This window comes from Suricata suricatta, chromosome 1, assembly GCF_006229205.1.
Source record: "Suricata suricatta isolate VVHF042 chromosome 1, meerkat_22Aug2017_6uvM2_HiC, whole genome shotgun sequence".
NCBI classification, from domain to species: domain Eukaryota; kingdom Metazoa; phylum Chordata; class Mammalia; order Carnivora; family Herpestidae; genus Suricata; species Suricata suricatta.
Window position 1 is genome coordinate 136344837 of NC_043700.1, and position 20394 is coordinate 136365230.

At 38.4% G+C, this 20394-nt stretch overlaps 1 long non-coding RNA gene across 2 annotated transcripts; it reads left to right on the forward strand.

Annotated features, from left to right (window-relative positions):
- The first annotated feature begins 7490 nt into the window (after positions 1-7490).
- Positions 7491-15372, forward strand: LOC115282044. Of its 2 annotated transcripts, XR_003904508.1 has the most exons (5): positions 7491-7687; positions 7783-7901; positions 12697-12746; positions 13916-13970; positions 15229-15372. It is a non-coding gene; the product is annotated as an uncharacterized LOC115282044 (long non-coding RNA). The 2 variants fall into 2 exon arrangements; XR_003904502.1 differs by lacking the exon at positions 7491-7687 and having other exon boundaries at positions 7724-7901.
- Positions 15373-20394: the final 5022 nt, after the last annotated feature.

Sequence of the window (20394 nt, forward strand, 5' to 3'; positions counted from 1 at the left end):
TTGTAGACTTTGATTGCGAGATTAATGTGGTGTCTGCCCACTTGTTCACTGTGAAGTTATTCTTACTCCCATTGTGTTTGATAAATATTTTTTGGAGATACTTTGAAGCTATACAAACATTCCATTTCCCATCAAACTTTCAATTTATTTATTCTTTTATATCATTATGCAATAATGTTGCCTATTTATTGGACATAATTTTCTCTATTATTATTTATTTCAATGTTCAAAATATGCCCAGTGGCCAGTGGGAGCCCTCTAAAGGTAGCATATGTGTTCTTTCAACATATTCCCATTATTCTTTGAGAACTTACTTTCTGGTACAACAATATGATCTGCGGTCAACTTTATATTTATCTTGTCCCAGCCTGAATTAGCCATTTCTCCAAAAAGATCTGCTTTTTAAAAAAATTTTTACTGGAGAATGGTATTATCTGAGTGCTAGGTGTGCCCATTGATTTTGAGGTACCACTACTTCTAGCCTAGTTAATGAACACTAGTAGGAAATATTTTTATTTTTCACTCTCTCTCTCACACACATCTATTAATATCTGAATGTATAAGTTAAAAACCATGCTTTTGCACCAATGTCTTCATTTCCAATCTAATCTCACAGGTACAATCTAGTTTTCTTCCCTCTTTACATCATCATTTGAAAGTTTAATTATTTAAATTTCTTTTACACTTGTTTTTGTGAATTTTGAATAATACTTTTAAAATTTTGTCCTTTTTCAGTCAACATTTGCCACCTTCAATCAGAGAGACTGAAACAAAATTTTACATTAAATATTTATCTCTCAAATTTAAAGAAATATAGAAGAAATTTAAATACTCAACATCCAAATTAATTTGCTATGTGGGTGATGCCCGGGTGGCTCAGCCCATTAAGCACCCTCTTGGTTTCGGCTCAGGTCATGGTCTCATGGTTCATGGGATTCAACCCCACGACAGGCTCTGCACTGAGAGTGTGGAGTCTGCTTGAGATTCTCTCTCTTGCTTTCTCTCTCTCTGCCCCACCCCTGCTCACACACATGCTCTCTCTCCCTCTCCCCTTCAAAATAAATAAATAAGTTTAAAAAATTTGCTATGCTTGTAGAACTTATGGTTCTGAAGTTATTAAAGCTTAACATTGCATGAAGACTTTTCAGACACCCTTTATTTACTTACTTGATTAGTCCTCTGTATATAATCAGTTTCTCATCCCTGCCACCATACCCTTCCCTGTGTGGTACCCTCCTCACTGTACACATTCTCTCAAACTCCCATGCCAGCTCTCCCCGCCACAGGGATGACATGCTCACCCTGTTAGGGCTCTGACTCCCTGTGTCATCTGGGTGGAGTTGACCTTTACCTGGCTTGGCTATGTTGGTCCACCTCCCTTTGTGGAAGTCCTACTTACCTTGCTCAGACGACAACTCTAAGCTCTTGGCTGCCAAGGCTTATCATCTCCCTTTCCTACGGTGTGGATGCCTACATATCTTAAAAGTGGGCTCATCTGATACATTAGGACTGAATTTAATTTGTTTCAATCTTCTTTCAATGTATTCAAAGGTATAAATTTCCCTCTAAGTATTATTTAGGCGCATCTCACGGATTTTAATATATAGTACTTTTCATTGTCATTCAATTCTAAGTAACTTATAATTTCCCTCATGATTTTTGGTTTAACCCAAGTGTTATTCATTTATTTAAATAAGACAAGACTTTCAATAAAACACTAAAATGGAAATCTAGAAACCATTTTACTTGTTTTCTCTAGGCATTTTAAGTGCCAATGATCTCTTTCTGGCTTAACAAAGAAAGTCAGCAAGTATATCTTTAAGATGCCATTTTAAATATTATCACCAGGGCAACACATGTAAGACAGCCAATCAGCATTATAAGCCTCTTAGAGATGAAGAACTCTTTCTCCAGCATACAACAACAGTTCCTGAAATCTGGATGTCTTACAAATCTTTGTTAGAATTAACGTTGTCAGATCATTTTTATGACGCAGGATATTCTGTGCTTTTCTGGCAGCTTCAGGAGGAAGTGGAAATATTTGCTTCTTATCTTGCAAAGATTTGCACCAGAGTTAGAAGAATCTCTAGGTTTTCAAGGTTAAATGTTAAAATATATGAAAAGAAAAAGAGGCGGCTCTGAAAAGCCAAGTTTCATCTAGAATGGGTCACATACATTTTGCATGTATTTTAAGTAACACACTTTTTAGTTTGAGTTTGGGAATTAAATGTACAACACTTTTGCTCTTTCTTTTTCTACTTGGGTTGTCAGTTTCTGAAAATGGTATCTTAAAAATTTCCAAGTGGAAGATTAATTTATTTCACTGTTCTGTCAGTTATTCCATATATTTTAAAGACTACATTATTAAGTATATAATTCACGATCATCAAATCTTCTTCATCTCTTCTTCCTAATGCCAATATATAATACTCCTCTTTATCCCATAGGATGCATTTCATTTTAAATATCCTTTTTTGTCTGGTTTTAAAATTGCTATACTGATTTCTTCTAGTTTATATCTAATTAGTTTTGTCTTTTTTCATCCCTTTAAAAAATAGATTAAAAAAAAGGTTTTTTTTTTAACCCACAGCCTGACCCAAGAACTCATACAGTAAAAATGACATCTACCTATGTGCTTCTGTTCCCCACCCCTCCCCCACAATTTGCCTGTTTTTTTAAAGGTAATAGCTATCCTGAATTTTGCGTATTTCATTGCCTTACTCTAAAAATTGTTTTTATCATATGTACACATATATGTATCAACTATATGTAAACAAAATATTGTTTTTCATTAGTTGCTTTTGAACTTTAAAAAGAGTGTATATGTTGTGTGTAAGTGTTTTGGGATTTGCTTTTATCACTTAGTATTAATTATGCTGCTTGTGTTCACCCATGTTCTGTGTTATTGCAGTTTGTTCATTTTTACCTGTATAAAGTATTTCTCCATTTGAATATATCATTCTAGCAAAGGATTTTAACTTTTGCTATTGCAAACAGTGCTGCCGTGAACATTCCTGTATGTCTCCTGGTGCTCATGGGCAAGAGTTTTTTTTGGGAATACACATAAAAGTGGAATTGCTAAAGCATAGACTGCAAATGTTCAACATGGCAAGGGAATTTTATTTTGTTCTTATCTATTTATATCTATCTATCTATCTATCTATCTATCTATCTATCTATCAAGCAATCTATCATTTCTGCTGCATATTTAATCACTTTATTTTCAATCATCCACATCATTTGAAGTGTGGCTTTTGTAAACAACAGTTGTTGGATTTTTTATTTATTTTGTTTTCATCATCCAAACTAAGAGTTTAATTTACCTTTGTTATAATTAGTGTTATTTACAATTTATTGTTGCTATTTTTAATTTTACTTCTTTTGATAAGTATGTAGCAATACCTAATTGTGGTTTCAGTTTATATTTTCTTTCTTTTTTTAATTTTAGAAAAAGAGAAAATTGCGGGGGGGGGGGGAGTGAAGGGCAAAGGGAGAGAGGAAGTGAACCTCAAGTAAGCTCCACACCTAGTGCAGAGCCCAACATGGGGTTCAATCCTATGACCCTGGAATCATGATTTGAGCCAAAACAAAAGTCAGATGCTCAACTGATTGAGCACCCAGGCACCCCTCAGTTTATATTTTCTTTTTTTAAATTTTTTTAATGTTTTATTTATTTTTGATACAGAGAGAGACAGAGCATGAGAGGGGGAGGGGCAGAGAGAGAAGGAGGCACAGAACCGGAAGCAGGCTCCAGGCTCTGAGCTGGCTGTCAGCACAGAGCCTGAGGCGGGGCTCGAACCCAGGAGCGTGAGATCTGACCTGAGCCGAAGTCGGAGGCCCAACCGACTGAGCCACCCAGGCGCCCCTATATTTTCTTAATGGCTAATGATATTGAACATCTTTTCATTTGTTTGTCTCTTGTGTATCTTCTTAGGTAAAATATCTCTTCATGTCTTTTTTACCATGTTCCAACTGGATAGATTTTTTTATTGTTGAGTTTTGCAGCTTTTTTAAATATCTGAGGTACTTGTCTTTTGTCAGATATGTGATTTTCAAATATTTCCTCTTAATTTGTGGTTTATCTTTTTATCTTCTTAAGTGGGTCTTTCATAGAGCAAAAATTTTAGACTTTGATGAAGTACAGTTTATCAATTTTTTCTTTTATCAATTGTAATTTTGGTGTCAAGTCTAAGAATTTGTTGCCTAATCCTAGATTCCAAGTATTTATTCTATTTTTTCCTATAATTTATAACTGTAATTTTCATGTCTGATCTATTTTGGTTAATTTTGTATAGGTTGTGAAAGGTAGGTCATGATTTATTTTTTGCCTCTGAATGTCTAATTTCTCTAGAGCCTCTTAATGAAAAGTCTATCCTTCCTCATTAAGTTGCTTTTTTGCTTTTATAAAAACTCAGTTAGATGTATTTGTTTGAGTCTATTGCTGGACTATTTCTATGTGCCTATTCCTTTGCTAATATCATAGTCTTGATAAATGTAGCTATATAATAAATCTTGAAATTGAGTAGACTGATTTCTCCCACTTCATTCTTTTTTTCAAAATTGCTTCAGCTATTCCACTTTCTCTACCTTTACATATAATTTTATAATAATGTTGTATATATCTACAATAGATCTTTCTGAGATTTTGATAAGAATAGTATTAAATTTGCCTATCTATTTGGGGAAAATTGAGATCTTTACCATGCTGAGTCTTCCAATCCATGAACATGGTATGTCTCTACATTTCTTTGTGTCTAATTTGATTTCTTTCATTAGTGTTGTATAATTTTCATCATATAATCCCTAGACATTGTTTGCTATATTTATACCTAAATGTTTAATTGAGTGATTGTGTTATTGTATGTTTAAATTTTGGTGTCTGTGTGTTCATGTTGGAATATAGAAATAAAATGGATTTGTGTATGTTTATTCTGTATTCTATGATTTTGATGAAATAATTTATTAATTCTGAGAGGTTTTTAAATTTTTCTTTCTTTTCTTTTTCTTTTCTTTCTTTTTTAGTTTTGTAGATTCCTTGAGATTTTCTATGTAGACAATTATGTCATGTTCAAATAGGTGACAGTTTTTTTTTGCTCTTTTTTAGTCTGTGTGCCTTTGATTTTCTTTTCTTGCCTTATTGCAGTGGTTAGAGCTTTCATAACTATGTTGAATAAAAATGGTATACATAGATGTTCTTGCCTTGCTCCTAATCTTAGGTAAAAGCATTCAATCTGATACTATTGAATATAAAGTTAGTTGTAGGCTTTTGTTTTTGTTTGTTTGTTTTTGTTTTTAAATCAAGCTAAGGAAGTGTTCCTCTATTTCTATTTTTCTGAGAATTTTTATCATGAATGGGTGTTGAATTTTGTTAAATACCTTTATGCATTGATCAATATGATCAATCATATGATTTTCCTTCCTTAACTTGTTAGTCTGCTAGTCTACATTAATTGGTTGTTGAATGTTGAATGTGTTGCATATCTGGAATAAAATCCATTTAACCATGGTATATAATTCTTTTTACATATTTCTTAATTCTAAATGATAATATTTTATTTAAAATTGTATCTCTATATTCATAAGCAAAATTAGTGTCTGGTTTCTTTTTTTGTATTGTCTTTGTATTAGGTGTTTGTATTAGGTTAATACTTGCTTTCCAAGGTGAATTGGGAAGTATTTCCTTTTCTTTTATATTCCAGAAGAAATTGTATGGAGTTGGTGTTACTTTTTCTTTAAAAATTTGGTAGAATCCTCTAATGAACCCATCTGTTTTGTTTTTTTAAAAATAGACTTTATATATTTAAAATTAGACTTTATTTTTAAGAGTAGTTTTAAGTTCATAGAAATATTGTACAGAAAATACAGAGATTCATCATATACCCCCTGACTCATATATGCATAGCCTCTCCCATTATTGACACCCCTCACCAGAGACATTTTATAATTAATAAAGCTTTGTTGACACATCATTATCATTTATAGCCCATAGTTTTTAGGGTTCATTCATGTGTTGTATATTCTATGAGTTTGGAAAAATTTATAACGATATGTCTCCCCAATTATAGTATCATACAGAATAGTTTTATTGCTCTAAATTCTGCACCCCCTGGGAGACAGTCACATCTTTTCCCAGCATTTACATAGCACATAATGTCACAGAACTAACTCTAGTTGCTCTTTCTTTTCTTTTGTTAGTCAACAAATTTATTTATATTTAATGTTTGGTTAAGTTTTTTAAAAATTCCAATATGGTTAATACACAGTGTTATATTAGTTTCAGGTGTACAGCACAGTGATTCAACAATTCTGTATACTACTCAGTGCTCATCTTGATAAGTGTACTCTTTAATCCCCATCCCCTATTTTACCTATCCCTCCAACCCCCCTCCTCTGGTAACCCTCTGTTTTTGTTCTCTATAGTTCAGTCTCTTTCTTGGTTTATCTGTCTTTTTTATTCCTTTGTTATTTGTTTGGTTTCTTAAATTCCACACATGAGTGAAATTATATGGTATTGTCTTTCTCTGACTGACTTATTTCACTTAGCATTATACTCTCTAGCTCTATCCATGTTGTTGCAAATGACAAAATTTCATTCCTTTTTAAAGTGGAATAAAGTTCCATTGTATATATATACATACACACACACACACACACACACATATATATATGTATATATATACACACATATATACACCACATCTTCTTTATCCATTCATGTATTAATGGACATTTGGGCTGCTTCCATAATTTGGCTACTGTAAACAATGCTGCTATAATCATAGAAATGCATGTATCCCTTTGAATTAGTGCTCTTGAATATTTTTGGTACTTGAATATTTTGGGTAAACACCTGGTAGTTGTTGCCCTTCCATGATTCCATGGGGTCCTTTCAATGATTAGACTACATGAGGGTATATTAAGTGCTCCACCTATTCATCCTTCCTTCCCCCTTAATTTGACACAACCATTGATCTTTTTACTGTTTTTATAGTTTTGCTTTTTCCAGAATGTCATATAGTTGGACTCATTTATAGTATGTAGAGTTATCACATTGGCTTATTTCACTTTATAATAAACATTTAAATTTCCTCCATGTCTTTTCATGGCTTGATAGCTCATTTCTTTTCAGCACTAAATAATATTTCACTGTCTAGATGTACCATAGTTCATCCACTCACCTACTGAAGGATATCATGGTTACTTTCAAATACTGGGAATTATGAATAATACTGCCATAAATTGTGTGCAAGTATTTTTGTGGACATGTTTTCAACTCCTTTGGATAAATACCAAGGAATGTAATTGCTGGATCACATGGTAAGAATATGTTCAGTTTTGTAAGAAACCACCAAACTGTTTTCCAAAGTGGTGATATTTCTTCCTGTTCTTTCTTTCTTTCTTTCTTTCTTTCTTTCTTTCTTTCTTTCTTTCTTTCAGGAACATTTCTTTAATAAATCACTTGCATGCAACTCCTCATCTCAAGGCCTGCATCTGGGGAAGCTGGCAAAGAAATCCATCAAAGAAATTCAGAGGTGGACACTTGCCCGTCTGGAACTTGAGGATGTGTAGCATAGTTACTGTAGTCACTGCTGAAGAGGAAGAGGGAGGAGTCATCGCCATGTTGCCATGATCTTGTCGTTATGGAGACAGACGTGCTGGGCTTCATCACAACGCTGCTTCCCTCCAGGTATGATGTTGCTGTGGAAACACAGAGTCTGAAGCCTCTAAGAACACTCTGTTCTAATCCCAGCTGCTTTATCCATCTGCTTTGTGTCTCATTAGAGAAGGAGCCTAGCAAGACAGGAGGCTTCGACCACATCTCTGTTCAATCCTGTTCTCTAGAGAAGGGCCCCACCCATGGACTTTTTCCTGGGTGAATGGGAATCTTGGGATATTTTTAGGTAAGGTTTGCTAAATTCGTTGGAAACAGAATCTTCTTGTGCTGCATGGTTTTCAAAATGATTGCTGGGAATTGCACTTACCACATACTTATTACAATTAAGATCAATTGGGTCTACCTTAGCTTCCGACTTATTTTGGAATTATAGATTCTCCCAGCATTTACCTCTCTGTTTCCAGAAATGGGAATGATTATGTTAACTCTTGGTTAATGTCTTCTGTGGTCAAGGAAGCAAGGTTTTAAGTGGAGTTTTTATAGGATATGATATCTCTCCATGATGATGGCACTGATGCTACAGTCTGAGCAGAAGTATTAATGAGGCTCAAGCTTACTTCCCCAGTGGGTGACAGTGGTTCTCAATGACATGCAATTTAGTAGATACAGTTTCCTAGTTAAGAGCATGGGCTTTTAGTATTACATGTAATCTTCATGAAGGAATCTATAACAAAATACTACAGACCAGGTGGCTTAAATAACAAACATATATTGCCCACAGTTCTGGAGTCTAGGAAGTCCAAGATCAAGGTGTTGGCAGATTTGGTGTTTGATGAAGACCCTCTTCTTAGTTTGCAGATGGCCTCCTTCTTGCCATATTCTCACATGGCAGAGAATGTGTGAGCTCTGGTCTCTTACTCTTCTTATAAGTCCTATTGTGAGAAATATACCCTCATGAGTTCATCTCAACCTAATTACCCCCCAAAGGCCCCACATCCAAATATCATCATATCAAGGACTAGGGTTTCACAATAGGAATTTATTTTTTATTTATTTCAAAAAATTTTTAATGTTTTAAAATTTATTTTTGAGAGAGAGAGCGAGAGACCAAGCACAAGCAGAGGAGGGGCAGAGAGACAGGGAGACACAGAATCCAAAGCAGGCTCCAGGCTCTAAACTGTCAGGACAGAGCCTGACATGGGGCTCAAACTCATGAACCATGAGATCATGACCTGAGCCAAAGTCAGATACTCAACAGACTGAACTATCCAGTCACCCAAACTATATGAATTTTTGAGGGGAGATGGAACAAACATTCAGTCCATACCAGATGGATTTGGGTCGACTTTTAAGGCAGGAAAAGAGTCATAAAAAAGAAGTCTGTTTTATTGTAAAGAGTTATTTACTTTGCCATTTAGAAATGGCAATGGCTTTTGCTTTTTGTTGTTATTGTTACTCTTGTTGAAATTAAACTTTGCCAAGGAATTAGAATTTCTAAATTTAATTCTTGACATTTACTACCTGCATTTCTTAGGGGCATCAGCTAGATTTGGGAGTCAAAATCAATTTTCAGAGAAAAGCCACAATATCAGAGGTGCCTGGGTGGCTCAGTTGGTTGAGCATCCGACTTCGGCTCAGGTCATGATCTCACAGTTTGTGAGTTTGAGCCCTGTGTTGGGCTCTGTGCTGACAGCTCAGAGCCTGGATCCTGCTTTGGATTCTGTGTCTCCCTCTCTCTCTGACTCTCCCCCGCTCACTCTCTATGTTTCTGTCTCTCAAAAATAAATAAACACTAAAAAAAACCCCACAAATCAGTCAGGATGCCAGCAGGAAAACAGAAATCACTCTATGTATCTCAGACAGAAAAAGATTTAATAGGGGCAGTGAAGTACCTACAAAAATCACTGAGAAGACTGTAGGAGCAAAAGTCAGGAGGACAACAACAGCTATGGTCCATCCAAGGAGCCAGAGAGATTCTAATGCCACTTAGAGGTCAGGTACTGATAGGAAACCACAGCCAGCCTACATAGATCCTTGCAGCCCCAAGGAAGTGAATTTCAAAAGAACATGGAAGCTATTATCAACCCCCCTTTTGTAAATCCCACCTATCTGCTGATGCTAGTGGAGTCTTGCGTGAGCCTATCTCTGTTTTCTAGATTAAACCCTACCCAGCTTCCTATGGGCAACTGAGTAGGTGAACATTTAGTTCTCAGGCTCCCTCCAGCCCTCATGATATAAAAGAAAACAGAGAAGAGGACGCAAGAGGATGCAGGGCCAGTAGAAAATATCAGGTTATTATTCATTTTCTATGCCCAATCTCTAGCATCCTACTTTTATTTCACAGCACTTATAATTATGAATTGGATTGTGATATTTGCAAGCCAGATATTTCTAACTAGTCTGTTGTAATTATGCTTTTGCCTATGTGCCTATAGACACTGGAGAGAGAGAATTTATGATTATTTGCAGAATAGATTGTTTGATTTTGAGTCAACTAAAAGTCAGCATGTATTTAGTGGAAGCTGAGGACCAGAGACCCAGAGATTATAAAGCTATGACTACCTGGGATGGTAAAATGGCAAGAGCAATAGTGATGATGATGATGATGATGATCATAAACATGGTGGTTATGATAGGGATATGTGGTAGATAGCATCACTCTTCTCATTTTCCACATGAAGACAAGGTAGAACCAAGTGGTTAAATAGATTTCCCCGTTTCATGCCCCTAGTGACAGAGCTAGGATTTGAATTTCAAGCTAGCTCTTAAGCCCTACAACACACAAGAAATTCTAACAGCCAAAATAGAATTTTTGTTCATTTGATACTTCATTCTAAATTATTTTACAGAATGCCACCAAAGTAAAGTTTTCTCTGATTATCCTTTCTGTTTACCCTTATATTTTGTGATAATATTTATTAGTGGCTAAAATTTGAGAGTTTTCTATGTGCCAGATAGAATACTAAAGGATCTGGAGGTAATATATCATTTAATAAGCAAAAACAACCTCACAGATCCTGGGGATGGGGAGGAGGTTAAGTAATCTATCCAGTGTCACACAATAAGGAAGTGGTAGAGTCTGGATTCAAACTGTAGAGCCCCATTGGCCCATATGATCACTGTAAGCCAAATATTGGGACTGAGCACTCGAAATGTGGCTAGTTGGAATTATGATACAAAATGCATATTAGATTTCAAAGACTCTTCACACTGGTGCATTTGGGAGATGCTGAAGTGTGAAGTAAAACTTAGAACTACATTTCCAGTCTTGATCTCTTAGGAGTTCATCTAAAAGGTATTAAGGCATGTTAGTGACTGACAGTGACAGAAGACTTTACTGAGTGCAAGGGACTTGAGTAGGGGTGGACTCTGAAAGGATAGTGGAAATTTACATTTCTTAGAAATGCCGTTGGTATTTTGAGGTTAGTGAACAGATCAGTCTTGTTGGAGGGGTGTGTTGCAGTCAGAGATTATTTGTAACCGATCTCTCACCTTGGTTGGGGCTTCTGGGTGGCTCAGTTGGTTAAGTGTCTGATTGTTTTTTATTTTTAGTGTTTATTTATTTGTTTTGAGAGAGAGATAATGCAAGGGAGAGTAAGCGAGGGGCAGAGAGAGAGAGAGAGAGAGAGAGAGAGAGAGAGAGGGAATCCCAAGCAGGCTCCATGCTGTCAGTGCAGAGCCCCAGGCAGGGCATGATCCAACAGAATGTGAGAGAGCATGACCTGAGCGGAAATCAAGTCAAAGGCTTAACTGACTGAGCCCGCCAAGGGGCCCGTTCCCATCTTTTGTGTATAAAACTTGATTAGACTCAATAGTTTTGTTCTATTTTCCCACTACCCCTAAATTCTGTTTACATATATAGTTTTATAACATTTTATCAGTTTGTCTTGAGACAGAGTGGACCCTGAGGTTCTGAAAGCAAGGAGTATGTGTTGCTTGTCTCTAATGCTGGTGCATGATACACTTTACATAAACACGTGTTGAACGAAAGAATGACTAACATTGCCTTTTCCATACAACAAAAAAAAAGAGAAAGGTTTTGTATTTTTATGTTCTACCCTCTATCACTTGTTGCATGATCCTTTCTAACATACTAGTATAGCTATTTAAATAAGTTATGCTTTGGACTTTCTTAGATGGGGAAAATACTCACTTAAGGTGATCTTTAAATACCCAAAACTCATTCATGTGACTGATGAGACTTGGCAGTTGAATTGCACATTTCCTCTGGAAGGACTTTTCTCAGTAGGGATCACCTCTACAGAAATGCTTTACAAATGGTTTCTCTGAAGGGAGCCTCCAAACCAGAGAGCACTGATTCAGTCCCCTGTGGGTCTCTGTCTTGTGAAGATTTCTGAACCGAATTATGCAACCATCTCTCACTGTCTGATCTGGCCTTCTCAGCCATGTTCCTGGGCATGAAAATTGCTCAGAACAATTCAGAATGAAGTGGCCAACTCAAAGTCTGCTGCCATAGGGTTAGTGACAGAAGTAGGTGCTTTTGGCCTATTTTAGCTGTCTACAGGGTCAGATTCCCTGAACAGTAGCTAAATCTCTGCTTCATACTATGCTATGGAACTAAAACTCAAGAGTAAAATAACACCTTTGCCAATTTTGGAGCTTTGAAATCTTGACAGAAATTATTAAAAAGTGTTAACGGTCTAAATTCTCTAGCAGTTTAATGCCACAAAATTAAGCCAAACCTTCAATCAAGAGTTTCTAATGTAATTTCTGTGCTAAGGTTTGTTATTAAAGAATAAGTTTAATTGATTCGCATATTATATATAAATTAACCAGGTGGGGATTGCTATAGTATAATGAGAAATTGGCTTATTTTATCCTCAAAATGAGGAAGTGTCCCTCTAGACCGGTAAAATGAATTATTTTCTAGTTTTATACCAAACATACAATATTGATAATTGCCAGTGTTCATTTTATGTTGAAAGACTTGACTCAGTTGTTTACCTGGTGAAAAAAAATAATCTAGATAACATGTATTGAATGTTTTCTATGAGTGAGCAGCTTTATATACTTTATAATGTCTAACATCCAACAACTCACAAGAGCATCCCATTTTACAGATGAAGAAATTGATATGTCCAAGACTACCGGTTTGTAAGTAGCATAGCTGGTATGTGAACTCCCATCTGTATGGTTTGAAAGTCTCTGCTCTTTCTAATCTCCTAAATTGTCTCCTGTCCACTTCTTCAGGCCCTTTGCTTTGTGAATTCTTCATTTTTATTTTTAAAAATTTTTAACATTTTTATTTATTATTGAGAGGCAGAAAGAGAGACAGAGCATGAGCATGGGAGGTGCAGAGAGAGGAGGAGACAGAATCTGAAGGAGGCTCCAGGCTTTGAGCTGTCAGCACAGAGTCCAACGTGGGGCTCAAACTCACAAACCGTGGATCATGACCTGAGCTGAAGTCAGATGCTTAACCAACTGAGCCACCCAGGCGCCCCTGTAAATTCTTTAAATATTGAAATATAGAGACTGAATATATTTATGCATATAACAAATCCTGAGAGTGATTTTCTTTGGATATGGTAAAGATAATGACATATTTATAAAATATTACTCAAATTACAGGGATAGGAGTTTCCACTGGCTTTATGGCTGTGGTTTCCCCAGGCTAGTTCTGAGTGCCCTGGGGCTTCCTCATGAGTCCTTAGCAACAGAGAGGGGCCCATGGGTACCTCTGGGCCACCTCCTGCCAGGTCCCCATGCAGAGTCTCTACCATACCAGGAGACCCCCCTTGTCTCCATATCGGGGCCCTGACTTCAGGAGAGGAGACCTGTTGAGTCTGTGCATTGAGTGTTCTTTGTAGCTCTGCTATGCTGGCTCTGGTTTTCAGCACAGACTGCAGGATTAAGGGTCTCTTTAAACTCTGTGAGGGAGACGATAACTTTCACAGTGTGTCTTCAATTGCTAGTTAGCTCACCTGAGCCTGTCTTTTGTCAAGGTTTCTAAATCCATTAAATAAAACTGGACAGCTTCACAATCATTATAGTTCTCATACTGAGCATACTGTTCAAGTGCCACATACTTCAATGTGTCACTTTCTTTTGCCCCTTTCCACAATCTACCCCAGGAACATCTTAGTGTTTGTGATGTCGCCGCACCCTGGGGTCATTACCTCCTGAAGTATCAACACGTATGTGGTCCTTATCTCTGACCACAGGGATTCAGATCCAGAATCCCATCCAGAGGGTCTGCTTTCTAGGGACACTTTTGCTAACAGCTATTTTGGCCTCGGTTCTTCCTGAAAGCAGTGCCTGAGACAAGGTCTTGCTTTCCAGATGTTGATATCGGGAAGCATGAAAAGTGGGAAGAGGAGAAGAAAGCCAATCCAAGGTGTGTTATGGTCCCCAGTATGGGACGCCAGAGCTTGATTTTCCCAGGGACACTTCGAGGGGCTGTGTAAAATGTGAGAGTCAGATGGGAGAGAATATATCTACTGCTTCTCGTCCCCCATTGTTCAAGGGCTGCTCCCTGGTGTTGACTTCCTCCCACAGTTAGCTGTCTGTGTGATCGGAATGGTTGGTCTGCAGGTATCTCACATGGTTTGACAGTGACCAAGAAACCTGCGCAGTGTATTTGCGGTATTTGACGTAATGTGTAGTCAGGTTCCATATGAGTACAGTTGATTGCATCAGTAATGATGGGTCAAAAGATGGGGCGGGAGGATGTAAACTGGGGCGTTAGAGGTGTCAGACACAGATATGATCTTGTTCTGCGCCTCCAACAAATCATCACACAATAGTCACATAGTAGGACATTTCTTAAAGTCTGGATTAGTCAGTCTCAAATTTCACCACGTATGGGGCATTACTGACCTTGTCTGGTTGGGTGCTCCCGTCCTATTCAGTCCCTCTCATCAAGCATTCGCAGATGTTGGGGTACAGACCCAAGGTCCCACTGAGCACAAATATCCAATGCTTTTTCTTTTTTTAATTAAAATTTTTTAATGTTTTTATTTATTTTTGAGAGAGAGAAAGAGAGCGAGAGAGCAGGGGAAGGACAGAGAGAAAGGGACACACAGAATCCAAAGCAGGCTCCAGGCTCTGAGCTGTCAGTCCCAACCGGGGACTCAAATTAGTGAACTATGAGATCATGACCCGAGCCAAAGTCAGTCACTCAACTGACTGAGCCACCCAGGTGCCTCTCCAGTGCTTTTTCCAAACAAATGCTTAGTGACATTTCTGGATAGTGCCGCATATGTGGGTATTTTTGGTGTAAGACCCATGGAGTTGCTGATGTTTTCTGAGAATTGTGGCAGCATAACAGGTGCTCTTCTGTAGGTCAGGGAAAGCAGAAATAGGCTTAATTTAACTATGAGTTATGGGAGCAAAGACGTATGGCTCCAATGATGGAAGTGAATTCAGTCAAATCTGTTTCAGAAGATTTTCCACAGTATCATGGCCTTGGCAGGGGGCAGTGGATGTGGGGGGGAGCCAAGGGGGGAGAATATGTGTTGCTTGGAGATGTTCAACATGTAATTATCTAACACTACCGCCCATTTTCCTTTGAGAATATTGAAGTAAGTTCATTGCTCAGTGGCTCATTGGAGTGTCACGGAATTGTTGGCATCTTTTCCACTGTGCTCCATCAGGTTCCTACAACACTATCTAAGGCCAGGAGGGGCCATGTGGAATGAGAGTGGCTGTGGACAGAGCTCCTGGAACAAAGAAGTGATGCAATTTGATTGAGAAGCCAGCAGAATCAAAAGGAATAAAATCTTTCCATTTGCAATGCATGCATGGAGCTAGAGTGTATTATGCTAAATGAAGTAAGTCAGTCAGAGAAAGACAAATACCATAGGATTTTACTCATATGTGGAATATAAGAAACAAAACAGGTGGCAAAGGGTGAAAGAGGGAGGCAAACCAGAAGAGACTCTTAAATACAGAGGACAAACAGGGTTGCTGGGGGATGGGCTAAATGGGTGATGGGCATTAAGGAGGGCACTTGCTGGGATGAGCACTGGGTGTTATATGTAAGTGATGAATCCCTAAATTCTACTCTTGAAACCAATATCACCTTATGTGTTAATTAGCTAGAGTTTAAATAAAAACTTGAAACAAACAAACAAACAAAGAAGCTGGCAGAATACTTGTACAGACTTCTGTGTTATATCAGCTCTTGACAACCCCCAGCTGCTCTCTTAGCCTTTGGCCACATGTACTAAAGGTCCCCTCAATCCCCACCATGAGAGGGTCTGAAAGTGACTATGCTTTTCTGAACCAGATCTTGAGGCTGGCAACAGGCTGTTTCTATACCATCTGAATGCATGGGGAGTCCGGCCTGCGCCCTACCCAGCCAGGGAGGCCTCCCGAGATGGTTCTCTTGGCAGAACTGTCTTACAGCTGGACCAATTATTAGTGAGTTTCTGAATTATTCATGGCAATGCTTCCTTTCATTGGTGTGAATTGTCATGAATTGGTTGTAATCAAAGCGATCTAGGCCTGAGGAACAAAGAGTTTTTTAGTTTGATATTATAATATGTTGGGTCTTCTTCTTACCCTTTAAGCTCCTAACAACACTGTTAGGAGAAGTAGTTTGGTATGTTTGAAAAGGCCCTGCACTTGGAGTCAGAAATCATGGTTCCTGGACCTGCTCTCCAGCCTGGGACTCAGCCTTGTGGTAACTCAGTGATCACCTTGTGTAACATCTTAATTCTTCAGTTGAGCAAACAGAGCTTACTGGTAGAACCAGAATTAGAAGCCAGCTGGCCAAATTCCCTCTTTGCTCTGATCTACATGATCTCATTGACCTGCTGGGTGTTTACTGGACTTGTGAGGACATGGCAAGAAGGCAGCTGTCTGCAAGCAAAAAGAGAACTCTCACCAGAAAGACTGGCACTCTGGTCTTGGAATTCCAGCGTTTAAAACTGCAAGAAAATAAAGGTGTATTGTTTAAGGCACCGAGTCTATGGTATTTTGTTATGGCAGCCTGAGCAGACTAATACAAAGAGCTAAAATAGAAAAGGCTGTAAAAAGTGGAAGACAACTTTTCTTAGTTTGAATTCTTCCAAAAGCAGATCCTGAGACAAGGCTGTGTGAACATGGTTTGCTTGGGAGGTGATTGCAGGAAGCAATTCTGAGTGTGTGAGGGAGTGAGAAAGGAATGTAGGAAAGCCAATATAGGTTATCATTATGGGCAACTGGAGTGCAACATCCCTGGGGACCCTCTGAAAAATTGTGAGGAATATGCCTTAGAATTTTCCTATCAGAGGCCAGGAAAACTGTGATGCTCATATGCCAACTCACTGTCCCCATGTAGACATTAAGTTCATGTCAGTTCTGGCTGATCTGGCAGGTGCCAGCCTAGCCGCGGGTTTCCCGGGTCTGAGAGTGCAATCAGAGAGAGATGTGGAGCAAGGTGTGCACAAGAATGTCTCAAGTCACCTCCAGGTGGACTCACGGCACATGAAGGTAGCAGAGACAATGTCTACTATAGCAGAACTCTCACACTTCAAGGTGAACACTAAACATGTGAGGGTCTTGCTCAAAATAAGATTCTGATTTGTTGGGTCTGGAGCAGGGCCCAGGATTCTGTTTCTAACAGGCTTCCTGTGATGCCAACATAGCTAGTCTATGGTGTAGATGGACTTTGAATAGAAAGAGTTCCACAGTCTTTCGTGAATTGAGCTCAGTTTAACACATATTTATGGGACATGTGCTGAGCTGGACACTGTGCTGGATATCAGGAACAGTGAGAACGGAGGGAACAGGTGTTGCGTCCACTTTACAGATGATCTTAGGATTTACCCTGTGTCAACCTTCTAAAAGAAAAAGGTAAAGCAATTTGGCCAGCAAAATCCACTATTTTTTTCAGGAATAGCAGAGGAATTGCAATTTGGGACAAACATTATGAGACACAGGCAAGTCGGGAGAAAGAGAGGACAGCGTCCTTTTATAGAAGACAGGAGGAAGTGGGGGTGGGGCTGTTGTTTTGAGCAAAAGTTCATTGGAATTGCTGGACCAAAGTGGGCCCGCTCCTTGGTGAGTTATACACAGACACTCTACCACCTGAGTTGTCCCATAGAGTGATCTCTATTTGTACAAATAAGGAGATCTTGGGGAATAATTTTCAAAGCCATGACTCCCCCACCTGGGGTAAGCAGGCTCCTTTTATTAGGGTTGAGATGAAAATTCAGAGGGGGAGGCCTCTGAATAGCTTGCATAAAGTTACTCATGTGCACTCAGAAAATATGCCTCGATACACATTGTATGTTATCCTAATGAAAATTGTGCTAATGAAACAGTATAATGAAGCTGAAGTAACTGTTGACAATTTATGACTTATCTAGGCAGGCCATACTCACGATGTGTCTTTTCCTGTTCCAGCAATTCATTCTAAATCATTTCTAAATTTTTTTTTAATGTTTTAATTTTGAGAGAGAGAGAGACAGTGCAAGTGGAGGAGGGGCAGAGAGAGGGAGACACAGAATATGAAGCAGGCTCCGGGCTCTGAGCTGTCAGCACAGAGCCCAAAGTGGGGCTTGAACTCCTGAACTATGAGATTATGACCTGAGCTGAAGTTAGATGCTTAACGAACTGAGCCACCCAGGTGCTCCGGGATTGATTATTTTTAATTGACAAGGACAGTGAATTTACATTGTACATCCCAGTGTGACACAAATCTCCACATTTTCAAATGTTTATAGGAAGAAGTGGGGTTTAATACATGGAATTTTACCTTATCCAAAAAGATGTTAGATTTTGGGACTCAAATTCAGGAACTGCGAGATCATGATCTGAGCCAAAGTTGGAAACTTAACCCATGTACCCCTTTTAGTTTGTTTCTAAATGACAAAACTGATAGGCAGAGGCTTCTAAGGAGTTTTCTGAGTTCAGGGGCTCTCACTGGTGACAGGAGGAAAATGAAGAGTCGCAGGTGGCTCCTTCTCAGTGGCTACAGGTGACTGCGGCTTGCTGTTGGCCCTGGGGGAGAAAATCTTCCTTCTTCCTGCTGGACCACGCGAGCTGCAAGCGGTGGTATGTGTGTGAGAACCCTGCTTCCATGGTGTCTCCACTCTAATTTTGAGTTAAGTTTCCTTCTCACATTTCCCCACCTGCTTCAGTTGTTCAGGGTTGGAAGTGTTCACTCCATATTTATTTGTTTTAAGAAACAAAGGAAGGTGGGGTTTCTGAATGATTTGTCGCATGGATGGGATTTTAGCCGATAAAAGTGGTGGAAACCATTAGTACAGATCTACCTCTAGGTGTGTGTCCCAGTGCCTTAAAAACAGCTCTCTGGGATCAAGAGAGGGTTTTCTATAAAGCCATTGTTCACTTTAACATTTTAAAATTGAAAAAATATCTAGAGTTGTAATAAAAATAGCAACATTTTTATAGTAACTCACCGATTACTGAGTGCTTTCCACCACATTATCTCATTATGTCCTTTGCAGGCTTGAGAGAATCTACAAATGGCATTTTAAAATAAATGTGTTGCACATTAGGGCAGGTACATTACACAGCTGGGTACATGATATTCCCGATCCAATGGTAATGAAAAATGACTGTGAAGAAGGCTGCATATAAATATATGCTGTGTCCTAGGGCACTCAGAAAAATGCCATATTAGCTGGGAAAAAGCAGTTCAGACTCATCGTTGTTAGTTTTTCACAAATTTTCCAAGGTACAAGTTGAAACATTTCAACAAGGGTATTATGAAAACCTTTGCTCTCCATGCTGACCACTTGACTTTCATTCTGCTGAGTGGCTTTGGGGCATGTATAACCCCACTCTCAGGTCAAGCACCAAGAGTGTGGCTCACACACAAGCACACTCCATGGCTGTCAACCTCTTTGGCTGGGCAGCCAACGGGTTCAACTGGGTCAGATAAGGTAACGAAAATGAGATGGTAAAGACACTGTAAACTGACCCAGCTGTGATGACCTTCATAAAGATTTAGCTTTATGTACCTGTGAGGTCTAATTACATCTATCAAATATTATCAATATGATTATAAATTATGTCTAATTTATAATTATACCTAACTAAAAGTGAAGATTCTATTGATAATAATATTCAATCATTTTACTTATAATAACTTCAATAACCTTGAAATATTGAGTGAAAGGGAAGCAAATATTCATGAATATTTTATCAGTGAGGATGTTTTTTGCTATAACAGAAGGAATGTTGAATAGAGCCTAAAAATAAAAGTTTATTGTTTACATAACACAAATCTGGAAATAAGTGGTTGCAAGGTTTGTTAATTCAGCAGCACAGTTGATATCTGGGTTCTGGGTCAGCTTCTCTGCGATTCTTCTGATTTTCATTTCATGGTCACAGAATGACTGCCATTGCTCCAAGCATCATGTCCTCACATAACTGAATTCAAATAGGAAGGAGAGTGCTTTCTTTATGCTGCTACTTCTCTTTCCCCTCCTGCTCCTCCTCCTTCTTCTTTTCTGCTTTATCTTCTTCTCCCCCACCTCCTCTTCCACCTTCTTCTCCTTTCTCTTTCTCCTTCTCCTCCTCCTCCTCCTCTTCCTCAAATCTGAGCAAATTAAGTGTTATTAGTAGGAAAAAAAGGGAAATGGATTTTGGAGGGGCAAACAATATTTCCCGATACGCATGTTTTCTATCGTTTCTTTAGAGGTTTTGCTTATTTGAAATATGACACATGCAAGGGTTAAAAATCAAAGACTAGGATTAAAAACATTACCTTTTCAATCCTAGGTAGGTTCTACAGGAGGATAAAAATATTTTGTGAGACAAGTTGTGTTTCTTGCTGTTTGGGTTCCTTATGAAATGGAAATCTT